General features: G+C 47.2%; 1 protein-coding gene across 1 annotated transcript in view; it reads left to right on the top strand.

Annotated features, from left to right (window-relative positions):
• The window catches only part of LOC138567279 (uncharacterized), a 215,709-nt gene that overhangs the window by 55,508 nt on the left and 133,415 nt on the right, over nt 1-26,786 (top strand). The gene's annotated exons all lie outside the window — the stretch shown is intronic.

Raw genomic sequence — 26,786 nt, 5'->3', positions numbered from 1 at the left:
GGTCATTTGCGAAGGTCATGCAACTCTGTACCTAAAATTCCAATAGTTTCGGAAAAATTGGAAAAGTGACAGACAAAAAAAGTATGTACTGGACATGTTTACACTTGTAAGGTACTGGCTTCTGTGAATATTGAGAAAGACAATGCACTGCTACACCCCCCCCCCCAATCTTCTAGTTAGGAAATCGCACGTATTTTGTAATGTTTGACAAAACAAGCAATGCGGCGAGCCAAAAACTGAGCTATGGTACACAGGATTTTTATGCTGACTGCCTAAACAGACATACTTAGCATTTGAAAATAAGGAAAACTAAATGTCGTGAGGAATGGCAAGCATACATCTTTTGAAAGAGCACAGGCAGACCTTTTGAAGCATAGGTGACTTGCGCAGGTTACAAAAGCGTACAGTGCCTAAAGCAGTGAAATTAAAGGGTTGTGTAACAAAGCACAGTAGGAAATGTGTGAACGTTATCAAAACTAAGAACAAATGTCCTACCTTCCCACATTCCCACATGTGTCCCGCAAAAAATGATACCTCGTGTGGGTGCACTGACCTGGGTGCAAAGGGAAAAGGTTAAACCACTGGTACATCCAATGCCCTGGGGAAGACATGATTTGGCTTTGTGGACAACCCACAGTTTTGGGCCTGGTGTGTCGCAGCCACCAAGGAAAACCGGGAACCCCCTGCATTTCTGAAAAGACACCTGTGGGAATCCAAAGAGGTCTGACTTGGCGAATCTCCCTAGAATGTATTACCCGCAAGGCCCAGCAAAGTCCAAAAGGAAGCGGAAAAAAAACAATTTTCAGACATTTGCCACGAGGAAATCACCGGAAAACAACGCTGGCAACAACACATGTCCTACCTTCCCACATTCCCACAGGTGACAGAGTGAAAACGGCACCTCATATGCGTGGGTGCGCTTAACTTGGCAGAAAAGAAAAAGGATTGACTGTCCCCAAGTTCAGCGGCAGTCCCAGGGAGGGGGTAGGGGGGTCGGCATCCCTCCCCAGAGGGAAAAGCTGTAATGAAGCACAGCCAGAGCTTCAGGACGGCCGGGAGTGCCTCCCCCAGCCTTGGGTGCCTGTCTCAAATATGTGTCTACCGTCCCCAGTCCAGCGGCTGTCCCAGAGAGCCCTGGCAGGGTCCCCATCCCTCCTTGGAGGGAAAAGCTGTAACCCAGCCCACAGCTAAAGGACGGCTGGGGGTGCTGCAACGGGCAAAACGGTCCCCTAACCCCAAAATCTTTTCCCTAGCGGCTTAGTGCTCCTCACTGCTTCCCAGGATTTGCAAAATGGGACTAGACCCTCAGTTTTGCCCTCCCAGGGAAGCAGAAAGGATCTGCCTCCTCCATGGGTGGATTCCTGAGGGGACTGGCCCTAGATGCCTGAAAGAGTGCTCTTTTGGCACTTTTTTTTTGTTGCCTACCTTGGGGGCAAATGGGCGCAAAACACCACCCATCTGCCCCCAAAGAAGGCAACACATTGTGCATTTTTGTTTTGTTGCAGTGGGGGTGGGGGGCTGTTCAGCCTGGTGGGGGGCCTCCCACCCTCAATGTCCTGGTGGTCTAGTGGTCATTGCTGGTCTAGGATCAAATGATCCTCAACCAGCAATTTCCTTGAGCGAGGGTTCGTTGGAAAGGGGAGAGTACGCAAAGCTTCAGTGTACAAATTTAATTGCGCCGACATCCTCGCAGTTGCACCCAACCCACATGCACGGAAGGGGTGGTCTTCCCCTTCACGGCCTGGGGGTCCGGGACAGCAGCACAGAAGCCCCCCACCCCAGAGGTAAGCAGTGCTGAGGACGAGCTATCTCATCCTCCACACTGGGAACGTAGTGCGGAGGACGAGATGGCTTGCACTCCGCACTTAAGGGGTTAATTACACTCAGATATGGAATGCATTTCTGAAATCAATAGGTGCTGTTTTATCCTTCACCCCTTCAGATCATTTGTCTTCATAACCTTTGCAGCAACAAGACCTTCGGACTCGAGGACAACTTAAAGCTTTCTTGTTGAATCAGTGTTCGCGAAGGGCGGATAAGGGCAGTCTCTGCCTAGGACTGCTGGAAGGAAGGGGTTAAGTGGATTCACCTGGCTGACCTCTTCAAAAGCTTTCATTCACGGCAAAGCCGTGGCGAAGGGCAGATAAGGGCAGTCTCTGCAGTGTGCTGCCAGTGTGTATTTATCCCAGCGCCATGGTTGTGAAGAAGAGAAAAGTTGTTTAACCTTGCAGCAGTGGTTTGGACCCTGGATGTTGCAGTATAGGCGTCCTTCGGAGGTGAGGCATGATTGTTATGGGGTTGCAGCTCTAGCTGCCTTTTTAATAATTTCTTGCTCCACCCCTGCCCGCCCCTGCCTCCTGCCTCCTGCATACTGCTTGGGCTTCTTGGAATTTCTTTTTTTACATTCTGCCTTCGTTTGGCCTGCATCCTCCGTGCAATATGTGTATAGCCCCTTTTGGCAGCATTTGGCCCGAAATAACCCTGCTCCTTGCTGCTGCCCGATCTGTGTGCATTTCACACGCTATCACACACGGCTCAATTCCATCAGAAGCACTGTGCGCGGGCTGTTAGGCAGGGGGCTATTTGACTGTTGAAGCCTTTCTCACCCGCCCTCTTCCCTTGGCCTATTTGTCTCTGGCTTGTGGACTTTCTGAAGTGAAGAGTCCGTTTGTTCTTCGGACTCACCCCTTTTGTGTTGCTGTGACTCCCACCGTGGTATCTGGGCGCTAAGGACACTGGAAAAGTCATTATAAGGGTGACATTAAAGTAGCAGGAACTGAGACTGTGTTTATACAGATTCCATCTTGAACCCTGACCCTGCCTATTAAGTCCTCCTTTTTGCTCTAATTACTGTCACATCCTGGCCACGGACGCTATCCGCTATTTTTAACAATTAGAACTTGCCAGTTTCTACAGCCTGTGGCAGGTTGGAGGACAGGGGGGGAGAGACGGACCGAGGCAGCTCCTCAAGCTGTCGGGCGTGCCCTGCCCTCACTGCCTGCCACCCTCACCTTTCCTCTGCGCCCTGCTTTGTTTTATCTTCAGGACTGGAACCGTGGGACAGGGGGGGAAGAGTCGGACTAAGGGGGCTCCCTGAGCTGTCGGGCCTGCCCTATCGCTGTACCTGGTGGTGGTGATTTATTTCTTACTACTTCTGCTGGAAATGAAGTCGATTTATGTCCCATATTACATTATTTTTTATCTCTTTTGATTTTGCCCTTCAGGGATATTGATTGTTAGGTTAGATTGTTAGGGCGAGGGGCTGCGAGTGAGTCTCTCCCCTCCCCTCCCCTACCCTAGCCTTATGGCATAAATTGGCCCCGACTTGTGCTCTGTATGCATATTTAGTACTTTTTTTTATCTTCCCTTTTAGGGCTTTTTAAACCGTGCCTGTGTGTTTTTACTATTTTTGTGTGGTTAATTGTACTCCCTCTGCATTTGCACTTTAAGCTACACGCTTGGTCTTCTTACTTTTAGGGGTATTTCGGTCTATAGCTCTTAGGACTTTGAACTATGTCCAAACGTAAGGCCAAAGCCCCTCCCTTGGTCCCTAACAAAACCAAAAAAAGCAAGCCCTGTTCTCTGGGTGTGCCGGGAACCCAGGATATCGCTGGCAATGATCCTAAATTGAAGCCTATAAAAAGCAAAGGCGCCCAGATTGACCATGGCCAATCCACCTTAAATGAATACCTTAAGCAAATGGCAGGCAAACTAGAAGAGCGCATTCAACACACAGAAAGAGCCATCGAAGTTGCTAGCCTGCAATCTAGTGCACACGGTGACAAAAGACTGCCTTTATTACCCTCTCCAAAAGCCTCACTCCCGAGCCTCTCACAATGTCTTGAAAACTCAATGAATAACCATCCCTTGGAAACTGACCTAACGGGTGGTGATAGCGTGGGGATTTATGCAGGCGGCCCAATACATAAAGAAAAAGCAGCTGACCCTATGCACAGTTTGGTGGATAGTGGTCAGAACCCTCATCCCGCTGCATCATTTAATGACTCTCTGGAGTCAGCCTCGAGTGATTTTAAAATCTTGGACGCGGTATTAGACAGAAAGCTAGCACCAGTCCTAGAAAAAATAGGGGCCCATAAAAACTCCTTAAGCACAACCTTATGTATTATGGACGACCTATTAAGAGGTCTAAAAAAAGACATTAGGGAAATTAGTGAACTTGTTGTAGAACGCACAGGGCGAGTTGCTCCCATGCCCACAGCAGAAGCTCCTGCAACCCAACACCCAAACTCTTTAACTAAATTACATAGGGGTGAGACGGTGGTTCATAACCCTATAGTCACCACTCTACCAACTGTGCCTCCAGTACGGCATAATGCCGCACTTTTGGATCGCACTTCTTGGAAGGGGCCTAACACTGGCCTGGGGGTTTCGGCCGTCTGTACACACAAGATCTTAAAAGACAAATGTCCCCTCAGTGAGCAAGTCGTACTTAATCTTCCCCCCAGAGGCTGTCCCTCTGGGGGGAGTCCTTACGGGACTCCCTCCCCTGGCCTTCAGCCAGGTGGAATCCACCCTTTCTCTCTTAAATAAGACAGCACAATGGATCAATACACGTTTGTCCGGTATGAAGGTGAACCCTAGAGGCATCCTTATGTCTAGGAGGGTGTCCTGGGTGGAGAAGGAACCAAAATGGGCTGTGGGGGACTGTGTGGTGGTGTCTATGATCGCCCCAGCCATGCTTAACTATGTAGTTGCCTCCATTAATCCAGAGTGGAGGGCCTGCAATTCTTCCTTACAAAACAGTGCCTTTTTTCCTTTAGGAGCATTTTACCCGGTAAACCAACCCCCACTAGCACCACGTACCACCACCAAAACTTTGTACCCACGAGTAGCAAGGGATGATTTTGGGGGAGGCAGTCAGATGGTACCAATCACGCCAGTGGCCATGGTTTATCTTACAAATAGCTACAAAGTCCTGGGTGAAATTGAAGAACTAGATTGACCAGCTGCCATGGGGGAGGTGGGTTATCTAAAAGATCTATCTGAGATAGAGGGTGCATGGGGGCAAAACCATTTTCAAAATGAACGGGCGCCATCTCAAACAACCACGTCCTTCTTATCTTGGAATATAGCAGGCGCTGAGTCCAAGATCTCACAGAGGGAGATAATTGCCACTATGAGTGAATACGACATCATGTTCCTTCAGGAGACGTGGGCACTTTCTCCATTATGTTTAGATGGTTATGTCTCCGTATGTGTCCCATCTGAAAAAGGTAGACGTGGACAATGTTTTGGTGGCCTGGCAATCTTGGTAAAGGCATCTCTAGCCTTAAAGCTGACGGTGAGAGAAACCAAGAATGGGTATGTGTAATGCATTACTGCACGTCCTCCCAGTGGCCGTCCTCTACTCATGGTCAATTTTTATAATAGTTCACATATTAAGAACCAAGGGTGTTCAGGTGTGCGGAGAGACTTGATGGAAGCACACGGTAGTGACAATGAGAACTGGGGTCCTTTGTTAATACTGGCCGGTGATTTTAATGCGAATTGGGTCTACGGGAGCTGTCTAGACCCTGGAGAAGAATTTGCTTATGGGGTAGCCCCTGCACAAATGGAGGATGAAAGAATGTGCACAAGGGGTTTACAGTTTTCTGAGTTTTTTTTGAGTGGGGGGTTCGGTCTTTAAACGGCCGTGTAGGCAATGACCGGCCCGGGAGGCCAACCTTTGTGGGCACACAGGGATCCTCCACGATTGACTATGTTTTCACGTAAGAGATTGGTACCTAATTAAGGAGTTTGAGTGTCATACACTCCGGGAAGAATCCTTCCTCACTCACAGCTTTGCATGCCCCTTCTGGAGATGGCGGGAAGAATCCTTCCTCACTCACAGCTTTGCATGCCCCTTCTGGAGATGGCGGGAAGAATCCTTCCTCACTAACAGCTTTGCATACCCCTTCTGGAGATAGGAACGCCCAGACACATAGGGACACCCAGACACCTAGCATAGCCCAAATGCCCTCTACACAATCGCCTCCTCATTATGCCCCGTTACCTGTGGTGCGTAGGAAATGTCAGCCTCCGTGGTCTAGTGTCAGCCGCAGGAAGCGGCTTAGTTCGTTTCCTCGTTTTCCTTGTTTTCGCTGGCAGCTGCCATGGAGGATACGAACGGGCTGGGGCAGCCAATCACGCCCGCTTCCTGGTTCTGCGTCGGCATCCTGATCACGTGTCACGAAACCAAATCACGTGATCGGATGTCAACGGACATAAAAGCCGGGCGATTCAAACGCTCCTCGCTTCACAGCTGTTTTCTACACTGTTAGGCGTTTGCGTTATGGATTTTCTTGTTCAAGACCTCGGCTCACGACACTCGGACTGGCTTTCTTGCTCCTCGAACTTTTCCTTGGATTTGCTTGAACTTTGATATTTGGACTTTGGCTAAACGGAAACGGACTGGTTTTGGATATTCCCTTTTCTGATTTGTTAACCCGGATCTTGATCTTCGTAGCATTTTTTGCTTACTGCTTTTGGATTCCTTGAACTACGTTTTGTCACAGTACTACGAAAGACTCTAGTCTCTCAGGTGATTCCTCCAGAGTCGGTGTTTCTTCATCTGGTTTTCAGAATCACTGGCGTTCCCTCGCACCACAGCTTTGAACACCACAGCCCTTGACTTTGAGTTTAGGTAAGCCTTATTCTAATAATTATCACTGACTCAAGGTATTGTTGTTGCTTGTGTTAACCTTGCCTTCCTTCCAACAGCTTTGGGGTTTTCGACGCTGCTGATCCTGTGAAACACCATCCACCTGTGGTCCCAAAGCTCGCACAGGGAGTTCATTCTACCTCTCTGTGGGGAACTTGGGAACGGAGGTCCATACTCTCTTCACTACGTGGCAAGTCACGGCGTTGAGGTCCTTGAGAATTTATGCAGTGACCACCACGCATTGCGGTTGGTCTTGGGAATTGTCTCACCGATGGTCTCAACAGTTAATTTTTTACACTTGGACCATTGCAGTCTCAATCCCCTGTGTAAACTGAGAATAAAATGGGCTAAGTTGGACCCTGTGGACACACAGTCTTCCATATGCAAAGTGAAAAGTGAGGAATTCATGCTTATTCTATCAAATGGACATCCCGCAGGTCGCATAATCTTAGCTTCACAGAAAATTTGGGATACTATGTCCAATATCTTCCAAAGGGATTTCAAAACGGGGAGAAAGAAATTGGAAACATGGTTTGACGAATCTTGTCGGTCAGCACAGAAAAACATTATCCTGGGTGCAAGAGATAGTACCCGGCGGGACATAATTGCCGCTAAGGCACATTATAAATGCGCCCTTGCCACTAGGAAGTCCAACCTAGATGAGCAAGCCTTGGAGGAACTACTCCAGGCTGTACAGTCACGAGATGCCAAAATATTTTGGGAATTTGTGGCAAATGGGCCCCCCTATAAAAGATTGAAAACATATAAGGAGAACACTGTAAGTGCTCTGGCTTGGTCTGATCACTTTAGCTCCCTATACAAAGCTCCTCCTTCTTGCTTTGATCGTCCATGTGGTTCTTCCTTGCGTTTTACAATTCAAGAGGTAGAGTTGGCCATAAGTAAGCAAATCCCCAATCGAGCTCCCGGGCCAGATGCTATCCCTGCTGATATTTTTTGTATGGAGGTGGACCTTTGGGCTCCTTTACTGACCCAAGTCCTTTAACGCATATTTAGAACTGGGCACCTATCCGGCAACATGGGGTCAGGCTATAATCTTCCCCATTTTTAAGAAGGGTGATCCTGGTAGCACTCTTTCTTATCGTCCAATTTCCCTCTTGCACACCTCATTCAAAATTTTTGGTAGGGTAGTTTTGGCACGGCTCCAACAGTGGATTTCTGACTCGGGGGTTCTCACAGAGACCCAATATGGTTTCCGTCCAGGACTGGGAACCAGAGACCAGGCTCTCAATTTATATTTGGTGGGTGCTTCATCAATATGTTAGGGGCGAGCCACTATACTTGGCCTTCATGGACCTAAGCACCGCATTTGATTAAGTGGATAGGGCGATGCTCTGGGCCGTGCTCCGGTCCATGGGCTGCCCGGAAGATCTGGTCAAGGTGCTCCAAATAATACATGAAAATACATCCGCTTGTGAGATTTGGTGACCAGGGACAGTGTACAGCTTTTTTCGAGACCTTTCTGGGTGCACGCCAGGGTTGTGTTGTGGCACCGGTGCTTTTTGCATTGTATATAAACGGTGTATACCAGGCCCTCGTTAACTCTAATGTAGACTTCATTAGAATAGGAGGTGTTCCCCCTACCTGTCCTAGGCTACGCCGATGACATGGTACTTATAGCGTGTACCCCTATAGCCTTACAACGCCTGGTGGATGTTTACACTCAATTTATGGCCACACAAACTCGGTGAACTCCCAAAAATCTGCCGTTATGGCTTGCAGGACGTCGGATCCCTCAAGATGCGGAGGATATTGAGTGGTGGAGAACCCATTCCCAGGGTTACTAGTTTTGTATATTTGGGAATCTGCTTTACCGAGAACTGGCGAGGGTTTGGCCACGTGGACAAACAATGTACGAGGATGAGATAGGCCTTGGGTGGCATATCCCGTTTTCAAAATAACTGTCTAGGGCATCCACTCAAGCTTATCCTTGAAGTCTACAGGGCACAAACCAAAAAAACAACCACCAACTATGGGGCTGCACTGTGGGGCATTGAAAAGATTCCAAGCATCGAAAAAGTTGAATAGTTTCTTAAACTACTAGGGCTTCCGCAGTCAGCGCCAAATTATGGCACCCATTTGGAACTAGGGTGCCCCCATATTGGTGATGAATGGTTACTGGCCCCCCTTGCGCATTGGCTGGCGTTATGGTCAAATCAGAAAGCCATTCTTTCACATAAAATCATAACTGCATTGGTAAGAAGTCCGGCTGCCAAGAAAATACTGTGGCTCATTTATATTGAGAAATGTATGAATCAGTAAAACTGTGCTAGCCTCATTTGCCCTGCAGCCTTTTTGACTCCGTGTGTTGTAAGGGCCCACAAGCAATTGTATAAATCCATCCTTGAGTCAAACAGAGTCTGTTGCACTAGGCACTTGTGCTAATAGAAGGCATGTTGTTTTAACTATCGCAGACATTATCCAACCGTACTTGTTATTTAGTAATAAACCTTATGACCGTTGGGCACTTAAAAGAGCACGATTTAACTGTTTATGGCTGGGGGCGAGTACAAAAAACTGGTCTCACAATGCTCAGGCTTGTCCTTGCTGTCAGTACCCCGTGGAGGACCTTTTGCACTTTGTGTTGTCTTGTCCAACATATATGGACTTAAGGAGTGTAACAGCCAGACTGCATCAGAGGCCATGGGACGCCATGCGAACGCCAAATACCCGGAAACAGAGGGCGCCGCGGGAAGCAATGAGGTGGACACTGGAGAAGCAGATCTCGAACCTGAACGTACGGGCCGAAAGGAGGAGGAGGACACTGAAGGAAGCCGTCATTTGTGGTTTGGGGCAGACCTGGGTGCCATCCGTGAATTGTGTTGCCTGAATGCGGATAGTGGAAACCCTAACACAAGGCCGGTAGCGGGGTTGAGAAGTGGCGTGGGTCCTACGGGCGAGGAACGCGGAAACCACGACACTGGCGACCAGACGGAGCAAGGGTCTGCCGGTGTGTGCCGCATGTACCGCAGCACGAACGACCAACGGGGGGGGGGAGGTTGTTGGGCCAAGACGCCACAAACTGGGAACGGAGCAAAGAGAAGCAAAAGAACCGTATAACCTCACACTCGTAAAACAGAGAAAATAGACCAAAAAGAAGGATATTAGAAGGACTTTATCCTTACCAAAGCTGGGGACCTCTGACTGTAAAAACCCTAATCTTCACCTCGTGGCACATGGCGGGGAGACATCATGGCGCCTGGGAGCACAGAAGGAAGGGGGCGGGCTTGGGAGGGTTTTTATATCCTTGGACATAAGGAGAGACCTGATTGGGTCAAGAGTGGCCAGCCCCTATATAAAGCAAAGAGAGACGAAGGACTGATGGGGAGTTCTCTTTCTTCTTTCAGAATCGGTTTAGAAGCGAGGAGACCACAAGTCCATACCCGTGGGCTTACGAAGATTAAACAGATTTCTGCCTTACACTCGCAGAAAACCCATCAGAGTCATCTCGGCTGGAAAGAGAACTGATACTTGATTTAATATTTTCTTTTTAATTCTTAAAGTCAATAAAGACTGACTTTTGTTCAAGTTACCTGCCTAGTCCGAGTGGTCTGTCACACAATTTGGTGGCAGCGGTGGGATCGTAAACGCCATGGAGGCCCTTATCAAAGCTCTCACAGACGGACAGCAACAACTGCAGCAATCGTTACAGGTGCAGACCCACCAGGCTCAAACAGACCGGCTCTACAGCAAGCACTACAACTAAAAGCGGCTAATCAAGATGTCATTAAACAGATCGCCGAGACAATGGCAGCTACCAGAGGAGCTTCCATAGCCCCCACCAATGTGCTACAGAGATTTAAGCCAGGAGAAGACCCAGGGTATTTATTTACCAATTTTGAAAGAGTAGCAAGAAATTCCCAGTGGAAAAGTGGGGCCACTTCATTGCTCCCCTCTTGACTGGATCCATGCAAGGAGCATACCACGCTGCTAATCCTGAAGGTGATGCCACGTATGCAGACATTAAGAAAACCATGCTGAAAAGGATGGGGGTGGACGAGGAAGCCTACAGGGCTAGGCTAAGAGAGACACGTCTATGCAACGGAGAGACCCCCAGGCAATTGTATTCTAGAATACATGACTTAAGTGATAAATGGTTAAAACCAACTGCTAGCACTGTCAAGAACGGTCACCCGGAAACCCGCACAGCAGCCTGCCCCGCCCCCCCTAACAAGCAACCTCAGTGCTTTGACTGCGGTGAATGGGGACATATAGCCCGGTTCTGCCTGAGAAGACCTAAACCCGAACCGATGGAAATTGGATGTGCCCAGTCCAGAGAATTCCAGCGAAGAAAGGAGTCTTATCTAGTGGAAGTCCGAGTGGATGGCACTCCAAGACAGGGTCTTCTTGATTCCGGAAGTGAACAAACAGCCATAAGGCCGGAAGTAAGTGGGGTTAAAGGGGCGGGAAGACAACCAATTCAAATAAGATGTGTACATGGGGACGCTAAAGAGTATCCTTCTAAGGAAGTAGACCTAGAGGTTAATGGGGTAAATTCCAGAATGAGAGTCGCCATAATGCCTCACTTGCCAGCCTAGGTGTTATTGGGTACTGACTTACCGACCTTTGGAGAGTATGTAAACCAAGTCGAATGGTTAAAGTCAGCACCATATGCACATAGCGAGATTGAACCAGGTGTTCCCAAACACAAGGAAAACCCGGAAAGAGGTTAGAGAAGCTAAACCGCAATGGGAAGAAGGGAGCAAATACATTGGAATGATAGACTGGTTACCAGAGGACAACGTATAGTCATTTCGAAGTGAACTGTTAACGGATCCTACTTTGAAGAATGCGAGAGAACAGGCCGTACCTGTCCAGGATATTGGGACAGGATATCCCTGGTTCAAAACAAAAAAAAGGCTTGATATATTGCATAACTAACGATTCAAGTAGAGGGGAATTGGAACAATTACTGGTACCTAAATGTTTTAGGTCAATTGTGCTAAGTTTAGCCCACGATGACGTGGTAGGCAAACATCTGGGAAGGGAAAAAACTCAAGAGAAATTGTTTAAAAGGTTCTTTTGGCCAGGCGTGTACAGAGAAGTGACTAAATACTGCGAAGAGTGCCCGATTTGTCAGAAGACCAGTCCTCATAAACCACACAAAGCCCCTCTACAGCCAATGCCTCTTATAAAAGACCCTTTTACAAGAATAGGAATGGACCTGATTGGTCCCTTGGAACCTAACAGCCATGGACACACGTTCATATTAGTTATAGTGGACTATGCCACCAGATACCCGGAAGCCTTCCCAATGAGGGGTATTAGTGCTCAAGTATGCCAACAGTTGGTTCCATTCTTTTCGCGAGTTGGACTTCCTAACGAAATAGTAACTGATCAAGGACGCAACTTTGTGTCGGGAGTTATGGAAAAAGTGTGCAAGCAACTAGGTATCAAGCAGCTACATACTTCCGTATATCACCCTCAAACGGATGGACTAGTTGAGAGGTACAACAGAACTATTAAGACCATGCTCAAAAGAGTAACAGCACGTCGGGGAAAAGATTGGGACAGAGTGTTGCCTTGGGTCTTAATGATTCTTAGACACTCCAGTCATCTACGGGGTTCTCCCCATTCGAGCTATTGTTCGGACATATGCCAAAAACAATCCTTGACATAGCCAAGAAAGATTGGGAAGAACAAGAGGAAAAAAAACCTCTTATGGACTATGTCCTAGAAATGAAGGAACACCTGACTAAACTTAGAGAGTTGGCCAAAGAAAACCTGGGAAGAGCTCAAGTGTCACAAGCTACCTATTACAACCAGAACGCCAGGATGAGGACATTTCAAGTCGGGGATAAGGTCTTGGTATTGTTACCTAACTCCTCCAATACAATGCTGGCCCAGTGGAGAGGACCATATAAGATTACAGCCATCTTATGCCCCGTGAATTACCTGGTTGAACAACCCGACAGAAGGGAAAAACACCAGAACTATCACATCAATCTCCTAAAAAGTTGGAGGGAACCAGGAAGAGAACCCCTAAGGATAAACCAACTAGAGGTGACGAATACGGAAAAGGCTTTCCAGGTGGTGAAATGGGGGGCACAGCTGGAGCACGAGAAAAAAAAGGAACTGGAAAGGCATTTACAATCATTGGAACAAGTGTTCTCTTTCTATCCTGGGAAGACGTCCCTTGTAGAGCATGAGATTCACACTGACCCCTCCCACAGTAAGAATCCGCCCTTACAGACTGCCTGAATCAAAAAGAGCAGCAGTACAAGCAGAGGTAGAAGAAATGTTACGCCTGGGAGTAATAGAACCATCCAGCAGCCACTGGTCCTCTCCAATCGTGTTAGTTCTCAAACCCGATGGATCCATCAGGTTCTGTATGGATTACAGGAAACTAAACACCATATCCACCTTTCAAGGATACCCCATGCCCAGAATCGATGAGTTAATAGAGCAAATGAGTACAGCCAATCAGCACGATTGACCTAACCAAAGGACATTGGCAGATTCCCATACGAGAAGACAACAAGTTGAAGACTGCATTCTCTACTCCATCCGGGCTATATCAGTTCACCGTATTACCCTTTGGCTTACACGGTGCCCCAGCGACTTTTCAGGCCTTAATGAACAAAGTCTTGGCCCCAAACACAGCAAATAGTTCAGCATATCTTGATATTATCGTGTTTAGCAAAACATGGAAGGACCACCTCGAACATTTGGTGAATGTAATAAGCTCCCTAGGAAGGGCAGGACTACACATCAATCCTAAAAAAAACATCCTTGGTGCCAGAGTAACAAAGTAGTTAGGTTACCTGGTGGGAGGAGGGGTTATTAAACCCCAGGTGGACAAAGTTGAGGCTATTACAAAGCTGGCCATGCCTAGTAACCGGAAACAAATAAGAGCGTTCCTGGGATTCGTAGGCTATTATAGAAGGTTCATACCCATGTTCTCAACCATTGCCAGTCCCTTGACGGATGCCCTTAAATCCACCGACAAGGGAAATGTGTTACACGATGACGCAGCCAAAGCTGCGTTTCAGTCTCTTAAAACTATCCTTTCTACTATGCCAGTCTTGAAATGTCCAGACTTCGGAAAACCGTTTTTTGTGCAGACTGATGCTTCTGGAACAGGATTGGGGGCTGTGTTGTCACAGGGAACGGAAGAGGAATTAACACCAGTCTCCTTTATCAGCAGGAAACTCCTACCTCATGAGAGAACGTACTCCGCATTAGAAAAAGAGTGTCTGGCCATCAAATGGGCCATTGAGACCTTACGATATTACCTGTTTGGAAGAACTTTTACAGTATTCACAGACCATGCTCCCCTACAATGGTTGGCCACGAACAAGGATTCCAGTCAGAGTTCTTAGGTGGTTTCTCACACTGCAGACATTCTCCTTCAAAATGGTACATAAACCGGCATCATTTCAGGTGGTTCCTGATGATCTGTCCCGGAGCATGGATCGGCCCGAGCGGCTCGATTCCTGGGGTGGTGTGTGTAACAGCCAAACTGCATCAGAGGCCATGGGACGCCATGCGAACACCAAGTACCTGGAAACAACGGAGGGGCCCGCGGGAAGCAATGAGGTGGACACTAGAGAAGCAGATCTCGAACCTGAACGTACGGGTCTAAAGGAGGAGGAGGACACTGAAGGAAGCAGTCATTTGTGGTAGGGGGCAGACCTGGGTGCCATCCGCGAATTGTGTTGCCTAAATGCGGATAGTGGAAACCCTAACGCACGGCCGGTAGCGGGGTAGAGAAGTGGCGTGGGTCCTACGGGCGAGGAACACGGAAACCACGACACAGGCGACCAGACGGAGCAAGGGTCTGCCGGCGTGTGCCGCGTGTACCGCAGCACGAACGACCAACAGGGGGATGTTGTTGAGCCAAGATGCCACAAAGGGGGAACGGAGCAAAGAGAAGCAAAAGAACCGTATACCTCACACTCGTAAAACAGAGAAAAGAGACCAAAAAGAAGGATATTAGGACTTTATCCTTACCAAAGCTGGGGACCTGACTGTATAAACCCCAATCTACACCTCGTGGCACATGGCGGGGAGACATCATGGCAACTGCGAGCACAGAAGGAAGGGGGCGGGGCTTGGGAGGTTTTTATATCCTCGGACATAAGGAGAGACCTGATTGGGTCAAGAGTGGCCAGCCCCTATATAAAGCAAAGAGAGACGAAGGACTGATGGGGAGTTCTTTCTTCTTTCAGAATCGGTTTGGAAGTGAGGAGACTACAAGTCCATACCGTGGGCTTACGAAGATTAAACAGAGATTTCTGCCTTAGACTCGCAGAAAACCCATCAGTCATCTCGGCTGGAAAGAGAACTGATACTTGATTTAATATTTTCTTTTTAATTCTTAAAAAGTCAATGAAGACTGACCTTTGTTCAAGTTACCTGCCTAGTCCGAGTGGTCTGTCACAAGGAGGAAAACACGTTTGCCACTACTGAGGTCAGCTGGATTGTCTCAAGCCAGACCAGCGCTTTGCTATTTACTCTCAGCTGCCACGTTGCCAGTAGCATGGGGCTCGGTGGACTATTTGAGAAAGGCCTGGCACAGGAGAACTAAAATCATCTCTCAAAATCTGACTGAATATTGACAATCTAATGACTATTCAGGCATTCCCTTAGAGGATATTAATCACCATTCACACATGCACTTTTAAAGTTCTGCCATTTTTTATCTAATGTGTTTCTTTTTATGTCATGTATTTTATCTTGTATTGCTGTTTATGGAAATTTGTTTCCAAATAAACGTATTGATGATGAATGAGTGTTCGCCAGGTGCCATTTGATCATGCCAAAAATCGTGCTCCAGTCCACAGATTTCCCACAAGCACTGTAAATTGATTCCCCCCATTGACAGTAAATGGATTCCCCATTGAGAGAACGTATGAGCGAGCAAACATGTATGGGTCGATTGGGTTGTGTGAGGGGCCGGAAATGAGAGCCAGACACAAGGTTGTTGTGTTTTTGTCAAAGAATTATGAATTGGAAAAGGGTTGGGGAAATGCCTCCCTGATCCTATGCTAAACAGGAGGATCCCTATCTTAAAACCAAAACTAAGGATCTGTCTGTGCCAAGATGTCAATAACTGAAAAGATGTCCTTGTGTTCAAAATGTCCTATCCTGGCGCTCGCACTACAAGCAAAGTGTTCAAGGAAAATGTCTTCAACTTGAAACTGGCAAAAAGTGTTCACAGCTGAAGTAAGAAAAACTTCCAACAAAAACGTTCTCCAACATGGAAGGCTTTGGTTCCAGAGGGGTGGTTCCCTTCCCCTGGGTTCTTAAGTTGAATGAAAACAGTATTTTACCAGCAGTTCCTTGTTTGTTGTGCTTAACAAGGTTCCTGTTTAGACAACAAGTTTGTAGTTGTCTGTCTTTAATGCAACTTTCACCTTGGTTTGGGAAAACACTTTCTTTAACATCAGTCTTTCTTTGGTTCAGAAACCAATGTCTTTCTTTAACCTTTCTGGAGGGCTGTCAAATTGCCTGGTATATGCCCCTGGCGGGTTCCTTATGCAATGCCCAGTGCCTGGTGAACTCGCCTGCCAGGACCGTTTATATATCTCAGTTGCCACCTTCTTAACTTGCCGAACAAAAAGGACCTCTCTCGCGGCTCCTAGCGTCTCCGTGGCATGGCTGTCTCCAGTACGGCGTCTTCTCCTGCACAGCCTTTTCGAATGGTGCGCTTACCATATTTAAATATGCAGCGCAAATGTGCAAAAAAAGTGCTTTGAAAAAACAACTAGACTGCACATTGTTTTTCAGGTTCCTAGCATCTTGTTCAAACTTCTGCATCCTCCGCATCTCAGTACTTGGGGAATTCTGGGAGTTGAAGTCCATAGGTGTTATTGGACACATGGTATGTGACTAGCTCTTCTTATTGGTTTTACACAAAGGTATTTTTAAAAGAAAAAGGTGTTGTGTTTGCTGTGTGTCATAGTTGGGTATTTGACCAGAAAAATATAAAGGTTCTTTATTTATTCTACAAGGGGAACAAGCGATTGGCAGTATACCTTGAGGGTCGTGCGTATAAAAGGGTCTTCCTCATGGAAAACGGTCTTGCGTATTAGAGGGTTTTCCTCATGGAAAAGGGGGCAATACCATGTCTCGTCCAGTGAAGTCATGACACCTCCCCGGTAGTTGTCTCCTCCCATGTGTTCCACCCTCATAAAGCTGCTCCCAGCGTCGGGCTCGGGTAGCGGCTGCCATCGCTTGACCACATGGAAGGGAGGTCACTACTAGGGAATCCGTGATGAGAGTATTGTATTCATCAGTTGAATCATTCACTGCACCCTCCCACCCCCCATCCATTTTGTCTTCTAATGAAACGTAAACTCTGCACGGAAAGCATGCATCTCGAGTGCATTGAGCAAGAAGACGAATGCTACTTCCCAAAATAATTAAGTTGGACAGGATTTGCAGAAATGGCCATGGAGCATATTAAGAATAATGGTAATCCGGTAAAATTAGCAACGTTGTTAACCGGTAAGAGATCAACAATAACAGTGTTGGAAAGTGACTATCAAGATTATGCTTACACTCTGAGGAGGAAGCCCTTAGTGAAACAGTAGATGGGTTTCTTGCGCAGAAGCGCAGAAGTCATGTGCCTTACTGCAAACCCAAATGAAGCGTTGAGGGTGCAAATAATGCAATAATTTCACTCTGCAAAGCTAATTCACCAGTACTGAGTAGTCCTGATGCTTGACAGCATGGACAAGCCACATTAACTATTATATATACAACAATGCAGGTGGAAGTTGTCCTAGTGAGCAAGCCAGTGAATGGGAAGTAAAATGCTGCTCTGAATCAGATTGCGTATGAAGCATGCTCGTTCTAAGGGCGCAATTAAGACCAGAGTGCTGAGATCAACGGTGCCGGGTGGCTACTGCTAGTGAGACCTTCCCCGGAATGGTCCATGTGCAGCCAATGGACAGACCTGCTGTGACCATGTAAAATCAAATCACTTTGCCAGAGGCATGGAGGTTGTAATGGCTTTGAGGCGGTCCCTGCTCTCTTTAGCATCAACTCTCTTAAATTAGAGCATGGAGTAGGACCAGTTTCAGATGGAGTGCTGGCCTAGAAAGTGCTCACATCAGTCCCACTAAGAGTGCTGCAGGCTACAGTGATACTTGTCCTTTTCCATAAACGCTCTTCTCTTATGACACCAGAGTCTCTGGCAGATTGCCGCTCATGTCCTCCCCATCAAACCGGGCCTCCTGTCTCAAAGTGCCATGCAGGGTCCCGCACAACCCCAGCCTCCCAAAGCCATCTCGGGTGGAGAATCCCTTACTCTGATAGCCTAGCAATTCACGTCTGGTATGAAACTAGGGTCCTGGGTCAACAGCAGCCCCAGTTATGGCTCTTGATCCGGGCTTTGCCACAGGCCATCAGGCAGGGACAATGTCCCTGAGCTCCACTGGCACCGTCTACATAACAGGCGCACCTGCCAGTGGAGTGGAGGCTGCAATCGGCTGCAGATCGATCTGCCAGCAAGCAGCAACAGGGGCCAAGTACACCCCTGCGTGACCCCCTATGGAGAAGACCTCACAATGAGCTGGAGTGCAGGGGTCTCCAACTAAGGCCACCCGCCATCAACAAGCCGGCGCCGGCAGGGCACCAGCGCAGGCCTGGGCATGGAGCACTGGGCAAGACTCAGATTGGTTAAAGAGTGTGATTGGAGATCTAACACACGTATCGGATGGGGTATGTGTCGCGTAGGAACACTGCATGGAACCTGCAACAACTGCATCATGTGATGGATCGTGCTAGGCATCTTGGGGTGGACTGCGCAGTGGCTTTGCTGGACGCTGTCTAGGTGTTTGATTCTGTGAGATGGAAATGGCTATATGAGATTTTGCAGCACTTCGGGGTGCAACCTATGTTCCGGCGGTGGGTCAGACTCCTTTGCACACAACCCCGCGCTAGGGTGAGGATGGGCAACAGATCTGAGGCCTTGGGGTCTCCGCAAAGGCACCAAACATGGATGCCTGTTGTCCCCGATGTTGTTCATCCTGGCATTAGAGCCATTGGCCATGTCCCTATGAGCGGAATATGCTGATGCCGGTATCCTGATTGATGGGGCTACGCATCTGATTCATTGTATGCGGATGACATGCTTATTTATGTCCATTCGCCTGACTAGACATACCACATCTTCTAGACACATCATAGACCAGTTTGCTGAGCTCTAAGGCATTAAGATAAGCTGTGAAAAGTCATGCTAGTTTCCACTGGCGGAGCTCGTGGGCTGAAGCTGTGCACAGTTACCAGATTTGGGAGTGTGATGGCACCTTTAGATACCTGGGGGTCGATGTCTGACATTATATTGTGCTTCCATATACATAATATGCAGAGCGTGGGAGGGTGCCCTTAAGTCTGTTATTCTGGCAGCAAATGCCCTTGTCAGTGATGGGCAGGGCTGCCCTGGTCAAGATTGTAGTCCTGCCTTGCGTATTATCACTTCACCAACATTCCCTATGACATCCCTAGGTGGTTTTTCAGCAATCTTGATTCGGGTGTAAGAACGTTCCTGTGTGGGGGGAGGAGTAGGGTAGCGCTTGCCACTTTGCAGAGGGACTTCAATGGGGGAACCCTGTGGAAAAGAGTTTGAGGAGGTTAGGGCCCTGGACCCTTATTCCCCAAACATTCCTCTTGTGGCGCTCGCTGGGAAAAGGTCTGCCTCTGCCACTAGCAAGTATTGGGAGGGCCACGGGCTAGTCACGCTAGGCGACTTGTTGTAGGAGGAGTAACTGATGGACTTTGCAAGCCTGAGGCAATGCTCAGGCATACCTGCGGGCCAATTCTTAATGTACCAGAGCCTGGTGAGGAATATTGAAGCCGACGGCTGGATTTCATGGTGGAAAAAGATGGGGATCGAACACTGGAGTCGATGTATGATGTGGCTGAAGGGGTTCATATGGTTTCTCGATTGAACAAATTGCTTTTGAACTAACACAGGGAGGCGTCTCTGGCCGTGCGTACACAATGGTACGTTAATCTAGGCAGACCGCTCACTAACGCTGAATGGGCACATGCACTGGGGTACACCAAGAGTTTCAAGGAACTCCAGATTCAAGCTTCTTCAACTGTACATTATGCACAGAGCCTACATGCCCCCCCTCACAGGATTTCCAGATTTGGAGGGTGGGGGAAGGGATGCCGAAGTGCCCGATATGTGAGCATGATGTTGCAAAATGTCTTCACATATTTTGGTACTACCAGTTATTGGCAGATTTTGGCTGGGCGTGATGGACAAAGCTGCAAGGAGGGAATACAGATGCATGCCTGGTCAGCGGAGGCCTTTTTGTTGGGCCTATATTCAAAGGGGAGGAAGCACACAGTGCATATTACACGCATGAAAGATCTCATCTGTGTACTGGCTAAGTGAAGGATCGCAATGGTTTGGAAACTGGCCGAGGGCCCCAGAATAGAGGCTTGGTGGGCGGAGCTGGAGAGTTAGGCCCTAGCTGAGTCTGCTGTCTGGCATAGGGCAGTGTATAGCTGGATCGGAGAAGGGAGCACAGATGTCGAGGCCTGGAATGCACTGGTACAGGCAATGCTCCCACCATCTGATGTACATCCCCAGTGAGAACTGTGAGAAACCTCTTTTGAATATTCTTCTACCACTTTCTCTAAACACTATCCTATCTCTTCTACTTATCTATTGTCCCCCTGGGATCGTCTGCTCAATCTGTGATGACATCGACTTTCTTCTATCCCTCAATTTTCTAGCTGCCCCCTTCTAGGCGACTTTAATCTACATCTTTCCTCTACTCATTCTGCACTTCCACTACTTTCCATTTTAAACTTTTATTTTCTTTCTTCTTTTGCTACACCCCCTTACATATTTCTGGGTCCCATCTTGATCTTATTTTTGCTTCCTCTTCTCTGACTTTCTATGAAGTTTCATCTCTTCCGGTCTATCTTTCTGATCACCATATTCTTTCTTCCTCCATTTCTCTTACACCTCCAACACTACCAATGCCTTCTCTCTCCCCTCTTTCTATCGATGTTTCGATGCTCCACGTTTTGCTTCTTGTATCTCGGTCTTACCATCTCACTATACCTTCGCCGCCATGCCCGCTGATGACACAGCTTCAGTCCTTTTCTCCTCACTTTCTTCAACTCTTCACACCCTCTATCCCACATGTTTTCCATCCTTCTCACAAACCTTCACAACCTTGGCTTTCGGCCCACCTTCTCTCAATGCAACGTGCTTTACACCGTCTTGACAGGCGGTGGCTTCTCTCTGTCTGAGGCCATCTTTAAATCTTACTCTTCATATCACATTTTATGACTGCCTTCTTTCTGCTAAACAATTGCATTTCTCTGATCTCCTCCATACACAATCATCCCATCACAACAACTTTTTCAAACTCATCTTTCTCCTCCTATTCCCGAACACTCACTTAACTCTTCATTATCGGCTTGTGATTTAGGCTCATTTTTCTCTTCTAAGGTGGCCTCTTTTCATCTTGCCATTGACTCCTGTTCTTCTCTCAGCCCTACACCTCACTTTTCTCCTGATTTGCCCCCTACTACTAATCTCTCATTTTTCCTCCATCAGACAGTGACATTTCCCTTTTGCTATCCCATTCCCATCCTACTGCTGCTCCCACGGACTCTATCCCTTCAACTTTTATTTCTAAAGTCTATCCGTCTCTCACCTCTCTTCAATATTTGTCTCTCAACCTCAGTTTTTCCTTCTTTTTCCAAGCATGCTTCTATTATTCCTATTTTGAAAAAATCTTCTGCTGACTCTTCTGTCGTCTCGAATTTTCGTCCAATCTCTCTTCTTCCTTATCCCTCTAAGCAACTTGAATGCATTGTCTATTCTCAAGTCTCTTCATTTATCTCAAACAACTCAATCCTCCCTCGTTTTCAGTCTGGTTTCCGCCCCATGCACTCAACAGAGACTGCTCTTCTGTCAGTTCTAAACTCATTGCTCACGTAACGCTATTTCAAAATGCTCTTCTCTACTCGTCCTACTGGATCTGTCTGCTGCATTTGACACAGTGGACCATTCACTTCTATTCGTCTTTCATCCTTGGGTCTTTCAGGTTCTGTTCTCTTGGTTAAAATCTTACTTATCCCAGCAGACATTTTCTGTCTCCTGGGCAGGGACCACCTCAGACTCCCTCTCTTGCCCACAGGGTTCCACAAGGGTTAGTTCTGGGACCTTTTCTTTTCTCTCTGTTTACCCTTCCGCTTTGGCCAAGCTTATTTCCTCTCACAGCCTATCACATCACTTATATGCTGATGATACTCAACTCTTTCTTTCCTTTTCTACCTTCTCCGCTGACATTCCTGCTCAGCTGTCGTCATGCCTACTGGCAAAACAATCTTGGATGTCCTCTCATTATCTCACACTCAACACTGCCAAAACTGAAGTACTCCTTTTTTTATTTTTATTTTTTAAATTTATTTTCTTCTCATGCCTGTCGCTTTCACTTATTCAATATTTGTAAAGTTCGCTCTTTCCTAAATTTCGATGCCACCAAAATACTGATATCTTTGATTTTCACTTCTCTTCTATTGTTCCACTACGCTCTTTGATCTTCGGGTTTCTCGTCTTGCTCCCCTGAAATCTGTCTTCAATGCCTTTTATCTGTGTCCTTTTTTGTTTGACTCCACATGATTCTATTTCCCCTGCTCTTCCCACTCTTGGTTGGCTTGCTTTAAAGGCTCAATTTAAATTCAATTTATTATATCTTGTCTTTAAATCACTCTATGGTCTTGCCCTGGATTATCTATCCACGCTTGTCTCATTTTATGCCCCTTCTTTCTCTTCGTTCTGGCTCGCACTTTCGTTTTACCGTGCCAGTGCCTCCTTGTGCTCAGTCACGTTTCTGTACTTTGTCTCTTCTTGCTCCTCTACTTGGAATGCTCCTCCTCTTTCACTACGTCTCTCTCCTTCTAATCTTTCTTTCGTAAATCATTGAAAACGTATCTCATCTAGCAGGGTTGATTTTGGCTTTTTATGTAACCCCTCACACTATTGTGCTGTTTTTTATACTTTCTCGTGTAAAATTATTTGGATTAAGGCGCTGTATAAATCATAAATACAAAACCTAGGGGTATTCTTGCATGTAGACCCTGAGAATCTTCTATTCAGGTGGCATGGGGAGGGCCGTCTCTTTCGGATACTAACCCTGGGGGTGGACGAGCGAGGTAGGATCACCTGGGTAGGGGAGTCCGGGATTGTGATCATGGAAATACCCAAGGTGGGACCCAGTATCCCAACAGGATAATAGGCAAGGAGGAAGAAGTCCCTGAAGCCTTTATGGGATATGCAGGCCCCACTGTCCCTGATCGAAGAGAGGCAGGAATATCGTATTAAAATAAAAGCAGGCAGGCAGGTGGGTCAGAGGAAGGAACAATGACTTTAAACCTAACACCTATTTATCTCTGCACATTTCAGACCACAGGGAGGCCGTCCAGATCAGTACCTTTAGTGCAGGAGACCAGGAGTAGGAAACACATTAACAAAAGGGGAATCGCCCCAGTGGTATACGAACTGAGCCAGGGGGATTACCCTCTTTCCTCTGTCAGTCATCCTCTGATTATTCCATCCATAAAGATAATTTTCAATCCAATTTAATCTCCCCCTCCCCATTTCCAACTAATACCGGGACGAGGAAGAGGCACCTGGGAGTAGTGAAGATTTCACATAGGAACAACATGAGGAGTGTAAGAGAAACCGGCTATAGAAAGAACTCCGATAGTCAGGCAGAGTTAGTCAGGTATTTACTAATTATCACTAACACCTGACTATTTTTACAACTATAAAAGGTGTGTTTTTTATTATTTTTTTTTGTTTTTACAAAGGAGAACGCTGGGGATGTTGTCTAGACCGGAGAGGCCAAGGAGCAGAGAGCAGCAGGACCTCAAGCCTTGAGGAGAACGGCATGCTGAGATGCTGTCCCGGGGTTTGTAAGGGGCTGCAGCGTGGCTAGGGAGCCGTGTCTCCAAGGAGCCGGTGTGAGGCAACCTACTGTTGGAAAAGTGCTTGTTCCCTTGGGACTTGTCTGTCCCGAGATTGTCTGAGGGGCAGGTGGTGAGACCTTGACCTCCACCTTGTGTATCCAGAGAGATCACTTGTCAATGCAATGCTCCCCGGTGAGTTACATGTCAGTGAGGGAGAAACTCTGAAGCGTGCGATTGACTGACTGGAGCGCAGCAGGAGAAAGGCAGTTGAAAAAGCAGCATGATATGATATGGCATTTATAACACGCCTATACACAAGTGTCCATGGAGTGGAAAAGCAAGAGAAATGTGTAAAGTGGCACCGAGTGGAACAGTGAAATAAGCGACAAAGCATTGTAAAGAGGCATGGGGCAAAAAAGTGAAAGGTGAGAGAAAGCGTGTAGAGTAGCAAGGAGCGGAAAAATGAAAGGAAATTTGAAAGACAGAGCGCAAGATAAAGAGGAAAGCAATAAAAGGAAAAGGCACTAGCGGCGCAACTGAAAAGTAAAGACATTAAGAAGGTGCAAATGTGCACGAGACTGCAAGCAAACTGCAAGGGTGCACAAGAAAGAAGCAAAGGAGAACAAGAAGTGCTGCAGGAAGTACCTGAAGGTGAAAAGTTAAAAAGGAAGAGCACAGAGTAAAGAGGGGGGCTGAAGATCAGTGGTTGCGCTTAGGAGGAGCAAAGAACCCGGCATTTTCTATAGTCTCTGATGCTACCCCCTGAATGGAATATATGTGAAAGAACTGTATATGAGAGAAAGGTACATCCTGACAAGCTGAACTTGTGTTTAAAACTAAACAAGGGATCTACGCTCGGGGAAGGGAACCCTCAGAGGCCTGAGAAAGTTGAATACTTATTGGGTTTTGATGCTAAAGGAGTTTGGGGAAGGGAACCGCGAGAAGCTTGAAGAGGAACTGTGTAGATTTCTTTTGGTTTTGTTTTGAACTTGGAAGAGTTAAAGCTTGGGAAAGGAATCCCAAGGAACTTAAGACATTGAAAGTGTTTGAGACTACTGCAAGAACTGTGGAGAAGATCTTATGAACAGCCCTTTTTGATTGAACTCATTTTTGTGAAACTGACCAATCCACACCTGGTGAGAAGACCACCTGAAACCACCTTGGTTTCCTATTTTTTGATGACCCACTATTTTTCTTTAAGAGACTTCCTAACACGTTTTGTCAGAGTGAGGGCAAGCATAGGTTTAGATACAGATGGATTTTTACTTTGACATTGACAGCCCTTAGAAACATCAGTTAAGGGAGCCATCCCTTTGGAGTTTGGGCCAGTTAGGCATTACACCAACACAGAAACCTTATTAAATAAAGGTTTTGAAATTAACATCTTTGAGTCTATGTCCCTCTTGATACCATCCCTGTCTCGCATCCCACTTTTTGTAGAAGTTTCCGCCTTAGCGAAAGGCTCGAATGGGGTGGGGGAGGAACCGTATAGCAAATACATGGGCTCTGAAGGGTGACCTGACATGGCCCTGCTTAATGTCACGGTTGACTTTTGGGGATTCATTCCATACTCTAGCAGGGCCACTGATTGATGATTGCTTATTGACTGGGACTATGTGGAGGTTAGGCCACGGCTATTGGATGCACTGGTCGGATGCAGGGGTGGGGGTTGTCGCAGCCACCATTAGAGCTCTTTGGATTATGTGGACTGGATGTGGCCATGGGCCTGATGGTATTTGACTGCAGCCCTAGAGAATGATGCACTTCTACTCCTGAGAAGGGCCAATGTGATGATTGGGGCTTGATGGGCAGCAGACGGAGGGGTGGGGCGGAGGAGGGGAGGAGCTGGGATACTTGGGTGACATAAGTGGCTTGGACTTGTGTGCTCTGTTATTGTAGGCTTTGTGTATTCTTCCTGAAGGGTAATGGGCTTGTGCTTTGTGTTTCCCGAATGTTAATAAAAACGTTTAATTTAAAAAAAACTGTCTTCTAGAGTTGGTGTGTTCTTGAGGCCTTCTATAACATCCCACATATAGAGAGACAGCCTCCATCCTATCAGACACATTCATCCTTTATCCGCCCATTAATGGCTTTTCTCCATCTTCCACCAATCCCACAATATGCCCGGATAGAGGGTAACCATCCATTCGAATGGATTGTGTGCTCCCACGTATTTCTTAGATTTGACATGTAATGTCCAGCTTCAGCTGCTTCAGAATAGTTTTTTCGGCAGAGGGCGCTGTGCGTCAGTGGCGTCAAGTCGATGTCCCTAGAAGGCTTCCGTAGAAGGTGATGTCATCGATGGGTATATAGCGCTTGCGCAGCGCCCGTTGGCTTCAGTTCTGTTTTTCCACATTAGCAGTTTGCTTCGAGGGAAATTCGGCACGCCTCTTCTGTGACATACATTACAAAAATCATAAAAATGTCTTCTTCAACTCCGTCGACGCCGAAGTCCGGCTTTAAGAAATGCAGAGATTGTGGCTCGAAAATGTCAAGTCGAGGGAAGACTCTCCTCGGAGGAAGAAGGCCAATCGTTCTAGGTCGAGGAGTGGTTGCCACCACTCTTTCTAGTCTTCAAAAACGTCGAAGAGGAGGCACCGACAGTCGCGTTCGTCGACTTCATCAGATGATTCCCCTGAAAGGGTTGCATGCCCTTTTAAAAAATCAACACCAGCTGAATGGGAAGCCTTCTGGGTGCAAATGTTGAAAATATTTGACAAACAAAGCCATGCTCTGCCATGCCTTCGGATGAAGCCGGAGAGGTCTTGGTCGACAACCTGTGCGCCCTCGAGCCCGGGTAAAAGACCTGATCCTCATCGGGAGATCTCAAGGCCCATATCTGAAAAAACAAAGGATCACAAGAAACATGGTGATAAATCGAGGTTGTCGATGCCATCGACACCTTTGATGCCAGCGGTGCCATCGACGCCTGCCAGTTCCTCGATGACGCCGAAGTCTTTGCCGGCTGCGCCACATTTGCCAATCAAGTGGTCGGCGCCTAACGCTCCTCATACATCGACGTTGACAAAGAAAATGTTGACTACTTCGACAACGTTGAAGCCTGTGGTTGCAAAACCAGACAAAGTTCATGCTCCTCTCCCGAAAAAGGATTTTTTTCAAGTCCCTTCTATTTTTGAGGAGGAAGAACATTCTGACAGTGGGAAAGCACCATTTGGGTTACAATATGGTACACCCAATGTACCAGAGAGCTTTA

Source organism: Ambystoma mexicanum, chromosome 2p (genome assembly GCF_040938575.1).
Source record: "Ambystoma mexicanum isolate Mex_15411 chromosome 2p, UKY_AmexF1_1, whole genome shotgun sequence".
Taxonomy (NCBI): domain Eukaryota; kingdom Metazoa; phylum Chordata; class Amphibia; order Caudata; family Ambystomatidae; genus Ambystoma; species Ambystoma mexicanum.
The sequence above is the reverse complement of the archived record's forward strand: the minus strand, read 5'-3'. Positions and strand labels throughout refer to the sequence as shown.